The 12978-nt window shown below is 36.3% G+C and overlaps 1 protein-coding gene across 1 annotated transcript in view; it reads left to right on the top strand.

The window, feature by feature from the left end:
* plch2a (phospholipase C, eta 2a) overlaps window positions 1-12978 on the top strand; it is a 191935-nt gene that overhangs the window by 119651 nt on the left and 59306 nt on the right. The gene's annotated exons all lie outside the window — the stretch shown is intronic.

Raw genomic sequence — 12978 nt, 5'->3', positions numbered from 1 at the left:
ATAATGTGACCCGGCATTTGTCCCGGGATTGTTTGATTTCGGTTCATTCACACTGCCAGTGATTTGCCGGGATCTGTGAGTGCGTTCACACTCAACCCGGCGTCAAAGACACATGACATCAGGATGAGACGTGTAACGTACGCGTCGAAAATATGTACACACGCATACCGTTCCCCAAAGCTGGTGAACGATCTCAGCTTCAGTGCGGATGGTGAGGAGCTCCTGGTCTCTGCTTTGTTCCAGTTTGCAGACATTTGAACGTCCTTTCTTTGTTGATGACGAACACAAACTTTCTAAGAGCAACAGAGTCGCGCGATGGCACAAGTGTCATCACTATGACACACCCCTTACGGCATTGTTCACACAGCGCGCGTTCCAGGACTGATTCCGGCAATGTTACTAGGTCCTCAACCCGGCATCGATGCCGGTATCAATCCCGGGTCGTGTTTGCGTTCACACAGAAGGTGTTCTGGCAATATCCCGGCAATTTCCCAGGATCAACGCGCTGTGTGAAAGGGACTTTTGTTTATAGGGTCTATTCAATATAGGCTCACTGGAAACGTGCTTCGACTTACATTTTTGCTCCAAAAACTCCAAAAACTTCCATATACTATGATGGGTCCCACTTTATATTAAGTGGCTTTAAGTACTATGTAATTACATAGAAATTAATAATTTGATACAATGGACTTATTGTGTACATACATGTTTTTACATTGTACTTACATTTTAAAATTCCAGCATGTAATTACAGCTATAATTACTTTATGTAATTACATGTGTAATTACACAGTTGACCCTCCCCTCACACCTTAACCTACCCTTAAACCTACCCATACCCCCACACCTGTCCCTAACCTTACCCGTATCACACCTCAATATCAGCAAAAGTGTTTTACAACACAACAGGAACACAATAATACATTGTACTTATTGTTCAATGTAAGTACATAGTACTTAAAGCCACTTAATATAAAGTGGGATCCTATGATGTACTGCTGTTCCAGCTGAAATTAACACAGTGACAATAAAACAGCAGGTAACACTTTAGAATATGGTTCCTTCGTTAATGAATAACTACACAAAAACCAATGAGTAACACAATATTAACAATCTAGTAAGTGTTATAATAAATATCAGTATAATAAAGATCACCAAAAATCTCAAACATTTGCACAAATCATGACTAGATTATGTATCTGTGAGCTATTACTTACTAATTCGTTAATAAGAGTTTTTTTTAGTTAATAGTAGTTACTAGATTATTAATAAACTTTTTCAGTAGTTCTCTGGGAAGTATTAAAAAATAGAAGTTATTGATTAGTTAATAGTCAACTACCACTTTCATCTGTGCGCTATTACTTACTAGTTCGTTAATCAGAGTTTCTTGTTAGTTAATAATAGTTACTAGATTGTTAATATTGTGTTACTCATTGGTTCTTGTGTAGTTATTCATTAACGAAGGAACCGTATTCTAAAGTGTTACCAAACGGCAACTGCATTAGTATTCGTATAGTTTATATGTAAACAAGTCACTCCAATTGCAATCTTTATAATCAATCTATTCACGTCAGAGGTTCTATAGTAGTGTGTAACTTCATTTGGATTTTCTCATTTGTGATTTTGTTTGGCATGGCTAGTGGCCATACATTTACTCAAGAATGTATTCACACATCCAGAAGATGTCATCCCAACATCCCAATCTTTTGTTAATATGCAACAATTTAAGTCAGAATCACTAAAACATCATACAAGTTAATGCTGGCTTCAAGTCTTCTGAACGATCACATTTATGAGGTGAACTCACATAAACGTCGCATAAAACAAAATGTCAATTACCAGTGTGAAACAGGATTTTTTTTTTATAAGCGCAGACTGTTTAAATTGGAAACGTGCCAATTAAAGAGTAGAAGAGTGGTAGAAATACATTTTTGTACGGTTGCTTGCCAGGAAATTAAAGCAATTTCTGATCATTTTCTGCCAACACAACAATGTACATTGGTAAAGCATCAGTTGCAAATGTGCATATTTTTTTCATTTTGTTGCAACAGGGCTAAACAAGTTTCCGGGCTTCATAAACAAATTATGAAATTGACCAAAAACATTTTTCTTGACTTAAACACATTTCTTCCCAGGATGACTTGAAGGAATAAAACTGAAGCAGACAAAACATCTCATTAGTTTCCTGGTAGGTTAATATTGCTGGTGAAAAACACAAGGCTCACTGAAGCCAGATGGTTACTGATGAGGTCTTTCTTTTCCTTTTCACACTTGTTCATTTTGGACAATGCGTGTTCAGATCTTGCACCCAGAATAGAGTAATAGGCGAAGGCGGCATGGTATAGCTTCTGCATGTGTTGGCAAACAACATTGATTGTTTAACCAGACAACCATATGGCCCATCTGTTGAAGGTGAGCAAGAGCCTAAAGTCCCACAAAACCATCCTGAGTCTTGACCTTCCACAGAGCACATATTGCCAGCATGTAGAACCTACGAGAGTTGCATTATGACCCCTTCACATCTGTTCCTCTTGATGCCAGTTCAAATTTTCAGAGGCACTGAAGCTACTCCTCTGGCCTCTCAGCTTGGTCAACCTCACAGATTCAAAACAGGGCATTTACTTTTTGTCTGGAGAAATTGCTTTCATGACTTTCACAAATGTCACCATTGAACGGGTGCTCAATCCTGTTCCTGGAGATCTACATTCCTGCAAAGTTTACCTCCAACTATGTACAAACACAACCAAACTAGCTAATTAAGATCTCGATCATTACAGAGAGGTGTGTTGGAGTAGGGTTGGAACTGAACTATGCAGGCAGATCTCCACTGCCTGAGAAACTCATTATAGGAAAGAGGTGTCCAGTTCTGTTCCTAGAAGGTCACCATCCAAAAGATTTTAGCTCTAGCCCTAATTAAACACGCCTGAGCCAGCTAATCAAGTCTTTAGGATCACTAGAAACATCCAGGCAGGTGTGTTGGAGCTAAACTCTGGAGGAATGGCTTTCCAGAATTGGACACCTCTGTTATAGGGGAAAGACAGCACAGTCTCATTGGAAAGATGTACCTGCGGCAACAGTTTTGCAAAATACGTACCAATGCATACATATCACTGCAGCTTCCAACAGAAATGAACACTAGAGGCATTAAAACAACAAGCACTTTTCATACAAAATTGTAAGGACAGATTATTGATTAATAAAGACTTATTTTCACGCGGCTACTTGCTAAATGTTATATTATGACCTCAAAAATGTTTTACCATAGTGCATGATTTGTAGACAAATACATTTTGAAGTTTGCATCACATACCAGCTCCATATGTTTGGCTTTTGTGACATTCAAAGCTTGCACGGTAGCTCAGCTGGTACAGAGTCCTGTGAAGAGCTGAAAAGCTTCTAGAAATGAGCTAAAATATGGTAACATCAGCAGTTTAGGGTTTTGTGTAGATGTACGACGTTATTTAAAAATTGGGTTAGTTCACGCAGAAATGAAAATTCTTTCAGTAATTACTCACCCTCATGTTGTTCAAAACCCCGTAAGACTCGCACAAATTATTAAATCTGAGAGCTGCCACACTCCTCCATACACTGTACAAAAATATTCTTGGTTTAACTTAAAAAAGTAAGTAACCTGGTTGCCTTAAAATTTTAAGTTAATTTAACTGGAAAAAGTGAGTTAATACAATGAAGGAGAATGATTTAATCATCAGAAACTCAAAATTATATGTTATCTGAACTAAATAAATTATTTAAGTTAATTTGACAAAAGAAAAAAATGTTGTGATTACTAGGGTTGGGTATATCGTTTGAATTTGAACGATTCTGATTCCGATTCCGATTCCTTGTTTCGATTCCGGTTCCTAACGATTCTCGATTCCGATTCTTTTAAGAGGCAGGGTCAAAAAAAGTTTAGCTAACCTTGCTAACCAATGGCCTTTCTGAAGGAAATAATCCTTTCTGAAGGAAATACTCCTTCTGTAAAAATACTCCTTTTGTCACAAATTTTGCATTTTGCCGAGATTTCGTTATTTTTAGAAAAGCGACGCCACACTTTGGATCGCCGACGTAAGGTACTCATGTTCGACTCGCGTGGTTATGCCAACACTTCCGGTAGACGCTTCTTCGTTGGTGTTGTTCAGCGGTTTCTTCTTCCGCTCGGCGGACTGTGAATATCGAAACTAGGAATCGAAATTTTAACTTTTGAACGATTCCGGGAAAAACTAAAAGTTAGTCTCGGTTCCAATCGATACTCGATTCTTGATACCCAACCCTAGTGATTACTACACTGTAAAAAAATATTGTTGGTTTAACTTAAAAAAGTAAGTAACCTGGGTTGCCTTAAAATTTTAAGTTGATTGAACTGGAAAAAGTGAGTTAATACAATGAAGATTAATTGAATCATCAGAAACTCAAAATAATAAGTTATCTCAAGTAAATAAATTATTATAAAGTTGATTTGACAAAATAAAATATGTTGTGATAACAAATCTTGAAAATATTTTTTTTTTACAGTGTAGGCTACTATAACTTGCCGGCACAGAAAGTAAATAAAATCATTGTTAAAACACCTCAGAGTGAGTTCACTGGTCATGAGTGTGATGCTTGCCAATAGTGAGCCTATGTTCTGACGTTTTTTTGTAAAGACAAAAACATTCTTGCTGGGTAAAATAATGATTTATTATAAAGATCATAACATACTTAATCAATATATTTTCTTTAGACTGTGGCCAAAATGTTACTTGTTTTGGATTTTTTAATAAATTAGCTGTAATGTGAAAGAAGAATACGTGTTGTCTTGAATGTGAAGTAATTCATTTGAAGGTGGTTTGGTGGAAAAGTGTTTAAGTATAACCCATTCTTGCCTTTGAAAACAGATTGAGTGCTTTTGTTGACCCCATCTTGTCCTTTATATTGACCGCAGTAGCCTGCAGTGTGCTTGTCGGTGAAAGGGTTTCTCGGGTGCAAGCTGGGGTGGAATTTTTATACATAGCAGGGAATTCAAGCAGCCAGAGCACTGACACTGTGCCTTTCACCAGGCGTTTGCTACTGTATCACAGTGTGACCTTTGCCTTTCCTTTAACCCACAACCTGCAGTCATTTGTACATGCAGAACCATTCAGACATTATACAGCAAATCATTTTCAACCATCTTGTTTATTCCTAAAACTACATGTTTTAATGATCTTTTGGCGTTTTTTTTTTCTATCTTTCTGTTAGTCACAGTGTACCCTGACACACATAATACAATTAATTCATTGTGGATGCTTTCAAGCTTTTTTAAAGTGAAAGATAACCTGTGCTACCGTATAATTTCCTCTGCCTGCTTAGACAGTGAGGCAAAGAAGGACTCCTTTCTCCTTAACAGCAATCAGAAAAGCGAGTGTCCAGTGCTTTCATTAAAAAACAAAACAAAAAAACAATTCCTTTAAATAATACTTAATTAGACATGAGGTGACGTAGCACACTTTCATCCCGGTACCGTTGTTCCAAACACTGAGCCAGGAAAAACAAAAACCCTTGTTTCACTAATACATGCGTTACCTGAGCTACCTACGCTACCTGGCTCCAAATAAACACTTGTGAAGTAAAGTTGTGTGAGACTGAGGTGGTCACCATAGCAACAGTACTCAGCTTGAGCGCTTTCCATTAGAATCAGTATGGGACATACAATAGGTACATTTATTACAGATTTATTCATCACATTTAAAAGGACATTGTGTAGATATTATAGATTTTTAAAAGTTAAGTGAAAATGAGTATTTGCTCATAAAACAATAACATGCTGCAGCTCATTTACCTGAAACAAACTTTATTCCATTTAGCAGTTAACTTTATGCAGTATAAAAGGTTATGGAATATTTGATCAGTTCAGTGGATATTCCAGGTAATATAGGCTAAATATTTTATCATCTGTTAACTTAGTTGAATATCATAAATCTAAACTCTAATAATCAGGGTTAAAAATGAAATTATGTCATTAATGACTCTCCCTCACGTTGTTCCGAGCCCGTAAGACCTCTGTTCATCTTCGGAACACAGTTTCAGATATTTTTGATATATTTCGTGAGTTTTCTGTCCCTCCATTGAAAATGTATGTACTGTCCTTGTCCAGAAAGGAAATAAAGATATCATCAAAGTTGTCCATGTGACATCAGTGGGTTAGTTAGAATTTTTTAAAGAATCGAAATTAAATTTATTAAACATTAAACGAAAGTAAACATTGAAATTCAATTAAATTAAACGACTTTATTCAGCATTGTATTGTCTTCCGGTTCTGTTGTCAATCCGCGTTCGCTGACGTGTATCTGGTGCGTCCGTGTTTTCGGGTTCAAATAAATATGGCTGGGCAAAAAAAATGCAAGTCTTTTCCTCTGTGTTGAAATCCTTAGACATGCTTGTGAGGATTGTTTTGTACAGCGTGCGTATCCCTCAGACTGTAAACAGATTGACAACAGAACCGGGAGACAATACAATGCTGAATAAAGTCGTAGTTTTTGTCATTTTTGCACCAAAATGTATTTTCGATGCTTCAAAACATTTTAACTAACCCACTGATATCACATGGACGACTTTGATGATGCCTTAATTTCCTTTCTGGACAAGGACAGTATACCGTACACACATTATCAATGGAGGGACAGAAAACTCTCAGACTAAATCTAAAATATCTTAAACTGTGTTCTGAAGATGAACAGAGGTCTTACGGGCTCGGAACGACATTGAGATGAGTCATTAATGACACAATTTTCATTTTTGGGTGAACTAACCCTTTAAAGGATTGATTTATATATGAGCAATTGTAGCGATGCTTGCTTTAGGAAGAACCACTAAAAACCTATATGATCTTCCTGTTTATGGGAAAATACAATTACATTACATCAATACTTTGATGGTCAGCTGTTAGAAACAATCATGTAGATGCTTTCATGATTATAGGAAGAGCTGATAAATGGAATAATTCTCTCTCTCGGTCTCTTCCTCTGGACTGTCTCTGTGGTTCTGTGCGCAATAAGCTACCTAAATCCCCCATCCCTGGATTACAGTTCTGAGGGGATTTAAGTGTCAGCTTGACAGGTGTTGTACAGTCAATAAGTTAGCATCTTTACTAGTACGGCATCTCACAGCATGCCATCAGAAAGGCAGCTCCACCCTAGACTGCTGATGCTAAAACTGTCAAGACTGTCAATCAAATCCTGTGGGTTTGGACGTGTAGTTTGTGTTCTTGCCGTCAGATTTTCTCGGGAAACGTTGTTGGATGGAGGCTTTGTTTGAAAGAGTGATTGTAGGGATATAAAGGCAGGAAGTCAGAAGAAGCAAAGCACGAGAAAGAAATCAAGGACACGCTTGTAAGTCGGCAAAAACTCAAGAGTGATGTGCGCCGCCGTCATGCCTGCCAGTTCGGTCACTTCTGCCGGGATGCCCCCAACAATAGCGCTTGAAATGAAGCCACTGCCTGCCGCTAAGCGGGCAACACCTCTAGCCCGAGTATCAACTCAAGTGGCAGCAATTGCCTGTTCTAAGGCTCTCCACAAGCTGACCCTGTCACGACTCATGGCGGGATTCTTTTGGACTGGGGATAAAACTATGCATGGATCCAAATGGAAGCTAGGCTTATTCGGTAAGAGATCAATTCAATAAATTGATTATTTCTATCAGCTTTGCATTTCAATTTAATGAATCTTGAGCACTTGTTTATTCATGACCTATTTCCTGTATTTGGCCCAAGTGTTCAAGTGGGCGTGAAGACTGCAAGTGTGTGTACTTTGCATTTCCCTTACTTCATAGTGTTGTAAAACTGTAAGTAATACTTTTACAGAGCTTTATTTACACATTTTTATTTTCAAAGCACTTTGAAATAAACATTTAAATGTCGGTTCAGTAGTCGCAGACAACACATTTGTGATTCTTCTAATTAAGTGATAAAAACAGTTGCAACTGTGTTACAAATACATTGCTCAACATGGTGGTTTGGTGGAAGTGTGTGCATACTTATACATACAAATACATACTCATATCTGCACCAATAAAATATGCAACACTTTTTTTTTACAACCAAATTATATGTAATGTCTAATTACATAATTTAACTGGAAAGTTTCCTCAGAATCTTGCAATTCTGGAGCAAATTAAACTGAATAATGGTATACACTTAGCCTCAAAAAATTATGTGAAGGATTTTTTTTGTCCATTAGAGGCTTAGAACTTTTGAACCTTTCCATGCACACACTCTCAATTGGCCTAAACCACAAGTGTTGGTATTAGGACAGGCTCTTACTAATGCAGCTGTGGGTATAGAATACACAGAAAAACTTGACCGACATCAAAACAGAAGCATCTTGTCCATTCATTCAAATATTTTAATTTAATTTCTTTAAAAAAAAAAAAATCAGTTATCATCTCAAATGAAAATTACATTAGCAGTTAGCATCATGTTGTCTGAAATCCTCCATTCAAGTCTTAAGGCCATTGCACACTGAGTGTGCGTTTTTTTCTTATTTGTGATGTGATTCGGTGGCTCTGAATTGTCAAAACACCATTCAAACTGCTTGCTACGCATGCGAAAAACACAGAAAATCGAACCCGATTAGATTTTTCTTAATGAAGAATGAAAGTTTCAGAGGCAGTGTGCAAGCATGATTGACATAACGTGATGTCGTATTTATATTTTAACGTGCGAAATTTTCGGACGCGAATTTCGGACTCATTGTGTCTTTTTCATTTAATTAAAATGCTGATCACTGACTGTCAATTTCAGTTTAATTTGTATTTTTTTTTATAAAGAAATAAGAAATGGCAATTTGAACCTAATTCCCTTGTAAAATCAAAACCTCTATCACAAAATGTATAGTTGTAATATGTTTAATGGTCATGGTCATATGTTACCCTGTTAACTGTCAGTATTGTTGTGGGACACTTAGCACACTTTTTCATCACATATTATCATTCGAACGATCAAACACTCGAGAGAGAGTTTTTTTTTTTTTTTTTAATTGAACATTGCATTACAATGGAAATGGTACTTCATAACCTTGTAGCTGGCTTCTTTTTTGTGATATCAACTTCAAATTTGGAAACAACTTGGTTAGAAATATACCTTTGATTTTCAAGCAGTTTTCAAGTCCAACTTATTTTGTAACATATATATTGTATAAATTGCTTTAAAATAAACTTATATAACCTTCTTTATCTTTATTTAAAGCTACTTTCACTTCTGCAATATTATAATCTGCTGAATGTTTTCTTTAAAAAAAAAACACCAACCTTAGCTTTGTATCCCATAGCATTCAAAAATTGCAACCATCTAAGTTCAGATAAACAGTATGCTCAGAAAGGGGGGTGACCGTTTACAGGTTATCCTGCCTATAGGGCATAGTAAACCAGCATTTTCACCAGCATTGGAGCCTACTAAAAGAAAAACAAAATTAAAAATAAATAAATAAATAAATAAAACATCACTATTTTGAACATTCCAAACCTTGACTTGAATGTCATTGCTGTCTTAAAATATTAGTTCTTTACTTGCTCTCCAAAATTCTGTCCTGGTTGTTTACAACATACCAGTGTGACATTTGGCTTCACCAACGCATCGAGCCATCAAGAATGCTGATTTCTTTTGTGTGGCATGATGAAAAGGCACCTGTTTGTACATGGAGTGACATATGGGCAATCCCTTTAAGCTTTAATTCCCTGATGGATGGTGCTTGAGAGGTTTACCTTACTTTTCTCTGGCACACATCCTGTCTACAAACCCCGCTGACCTGCTATGTGGCAGCATTAGAGGCTCAACTCTGATAAATGGGCTTACAATGGCACCAATCAGTGCATCTTCTGTTGACATTTTGTTGCCAACTATTTTCTTGAGCCAACTAGAGTATGTGAGTATTCAAGCTTGTCAATGAGCAACATGGCTAGTCTGTTTTCTTAAATTTCCATTTATGTTTCTCAAAGGTTTCAACCATGAACCTGGTTTCCATAGCAACCATTTCAGACCCACTAGAGGAGTGTTTTTGATGAGGTACCACATGGGAAATGCGTTAGACTGCTTTTGCACAACATGGGATACATTCACTAAAGCTCTCCTTTTTTTTTGGTATCTGTTCTAACAATCAAAAAGCAGTTTAGCTTAACCCCTATTGATTCTGAACTTCCTGCTGTGTGTTCGGCAATAGAGATCGGATCAATTTAAAAGACCAGAGCTCTTACGAGCATTTTATGGGGAAAAAAACGTCTGGCTGAATTTATGGTGCATTGAGCTGGCATTATCTCATAAAACTTTTGTCAAACCAGGTTACATTCTACTTAAGGTTTATCTGGCAAATCAGCCACGAAGGTTGCCGGATCCATTCCACAACTCTTTGTATCAAGAACCATTTCCCATTCTTTGGTGAAAATAAAAAGCTCTAGATGTTACTTTACATTTCTTCAAATCAGCATTTTTTTTTTTTTTGTGGGTAGTTTTTAAACTCTATTTACATTTGTAATGCACATTCCTGGTCTTATAGTAAATGATTCGTCAGTGCTTATTATTTCAAGGAAAATAAATGTTTGTCTTGTTAAACCCCTGAAAAAAAGAGCCCTTTTTTTCCTATAGTGCAGTTTAACATTAAAGCAGATGACTTGTATTCTGGTCCATTCTGGTATGGCCACCTTTTTATAATCCATTCTGTCCCAGCATAAGAAATCAAGCCCCATCCTACATTTTTGCTTCATTAATATCTTTATTTATCACTCAGAGACTGCTTGTCACATTACAAATGTAAAATCCATCCATCGATGTTCCAAACCGCTTGTTTTATGTGTCGCAAGGATGCTGTATCCTGGATCGATGGCCTTCACAGGAATGCAATTTCATTTTAACCATAAAGAGATAGCCACTTAAAAATTCATTTTCTGCCATCGTTTACTCACCCTCATGTTGTTACCAAAGCGTATGCATTTCTTTCTCCTTTAAAATATATTTTTGGAGGTGAACTATCCTTTTAAAGCACCTTGAGATGGCTTCCTATGTATGTGGTCAGGCTTTAAATCTTTTCTTTTCAAAATTGTAGATTTTTAGTAGTTAAAATATTGATGATACTGGAACTCATTGAGTATCACCGCTTGGCCTTAGACAAGGTGCTTTAGCCATGCAATCAGTGTACAGTCATTCTGAATTACACATAAGCGTATACACCAATCACTCAAACCTGGATTTAGCGATCTGCTCAAATCTTCTTAAATTACATCCTGTCTGTCGATGCTCCCTGCATAATTATCAAATAAAGAGCCAACTCAGATGAGCTCTGCTGATATTAATACCGCATTAATACTAAGAGATGGAAACGTAGAGCAATGGCACACTATTGTGAACACTTCGCTGATTATTATATAATAGTCTCTGGGCTCATCTGCTGTTTATGTAACAGTGGTCTGTTCTCTGAAGAAACTTCTTTATCAAAGCCAGATCTGTGTTGTCTTAAGTGTTACTTTACACTCATTCTGTTCATAAGTGCATGAATAATGAAAAAAAAAAAAAAAAGGTTGCCGTCATCTCTGTTCCTGAAGGCAATTTGGTGGCGTTAGGTCAGCTGGGATTTTGTTCTTGTTAGTTTTTTCCTTGCACTGTTATGACACTTTAAGTGCCATGGTTATACTATGTTTCTGGATATGTTGCACAGTGCTGCAATGTAAATGTCAAACACTTATTTTTTTTTTAAGGAGAACAGTAAATTATAAATGTTTATATTGTAACATTGCTTGGTTATTTCAATAAATTCCACTTTCATCACAGTGTTAACCCGTGTGTTATGTTGCGGGTCAATTTGACCCGTTTACATTTTCTAGTTGAAATACTGGTTAACATTGTTGTTGTTGTTTTTTTTTTGATATTTTATGACTTTTTCTTATTTAATCATGATGAACATGCATGCAAAGTTTCAGCATGCTGATGTGTTTTGACATATACAAACAAAATTACTGTTATGTTCGTGATGTTCGCGAGGTCAATTTGACCCACATATTTTAAAGCTCTAGAGCAACTCTACCGATGCAAAATAATAACATTTCTTGGTTATATTTTGTAATTTTTTTTTTTTTTACAACTTTATGGAGCTAAAAAAAAAAAAAAAGCTTTTCCACACTTATTTCAATACAGAAAAATATTATGTCAGCCAATGAGCTATTTTTTTTTTTCATGCTACCTGAAATAATATTAAACCTTTGGGGGTTTTTTCTTGATATTTTGTGACTTTTTTCATCTATCATGATGAATATGCATGCGATGTTTGAACATGCTGCTGTGTTTGACATATCCAAATAAAATTAATATTACGTTTGTGGTGTTCGCGGGTCAATTTGACCCTCATAGGCAGCCATTCAAAAGCAACTGTAAAAACATTTATTTTATGTATGTCAGGGCACTTCAACTCCAGTTCTAATGTGCAAGTAACTAAAAGTGCTCTAACCAAACACTTTTCAAAAAGCTAAAATCACAGTGTTTAATTTTTTTATCAAATTAATTGCAAATTACTGATGAAAATCTTTGTCAGACACAGATAGTAAAATAAGCTCTCATTTCTGTATTCAATACATCTGAAATACCTAGCTTTTAGCCAAAACTGTTATGTGGGATTTTCAAATGCAGCATTACAGAGCCAAACAATTAATAAAAAAAAACATTTATTATAGGTATGTTTTTGTTCTGTTTGGTTTCTCACTCCCCTGTGAGTGAATAATGAGTTTTCCCACAATTTTGCTTAGTGTGGCACGAGACCTGAGTGTGGCATGAGAAACAAGATTTAAAGATTTCACATTTCACAAACATTTCATGAGCCATTTGGAGAAAAAGTACAAAGTAAGATTGAGAGAATGTGGCAGTTATTTAGAATGCATGATTGTTTCCTACCAGCGGTTGCTTTCATAAGTGCAGAATATGAACAGAGAAAGGTTCAATATTGCCAAACAATTTTTGTATTGTGAAGGAAGAGGGATGTTTGAAAA

This window comes from Pimephales promelas, chromosome 14, assembly GCF_988280905.1.
Source record: "Pimephales promelas chromosome 14, fPimPro1.hap1.1, whole genome shotgun sequence".
NCBI lineage: Eukaryota > Metazoa > Chordata > Actinopteri > Cypriniformes > Leuciscidae > Pimephales > Pimephales promelas.
Note: the sequence above shows the minus strand (reverse complement) of the source record. Positions and strands in the feature narration are given on the sequence as shown.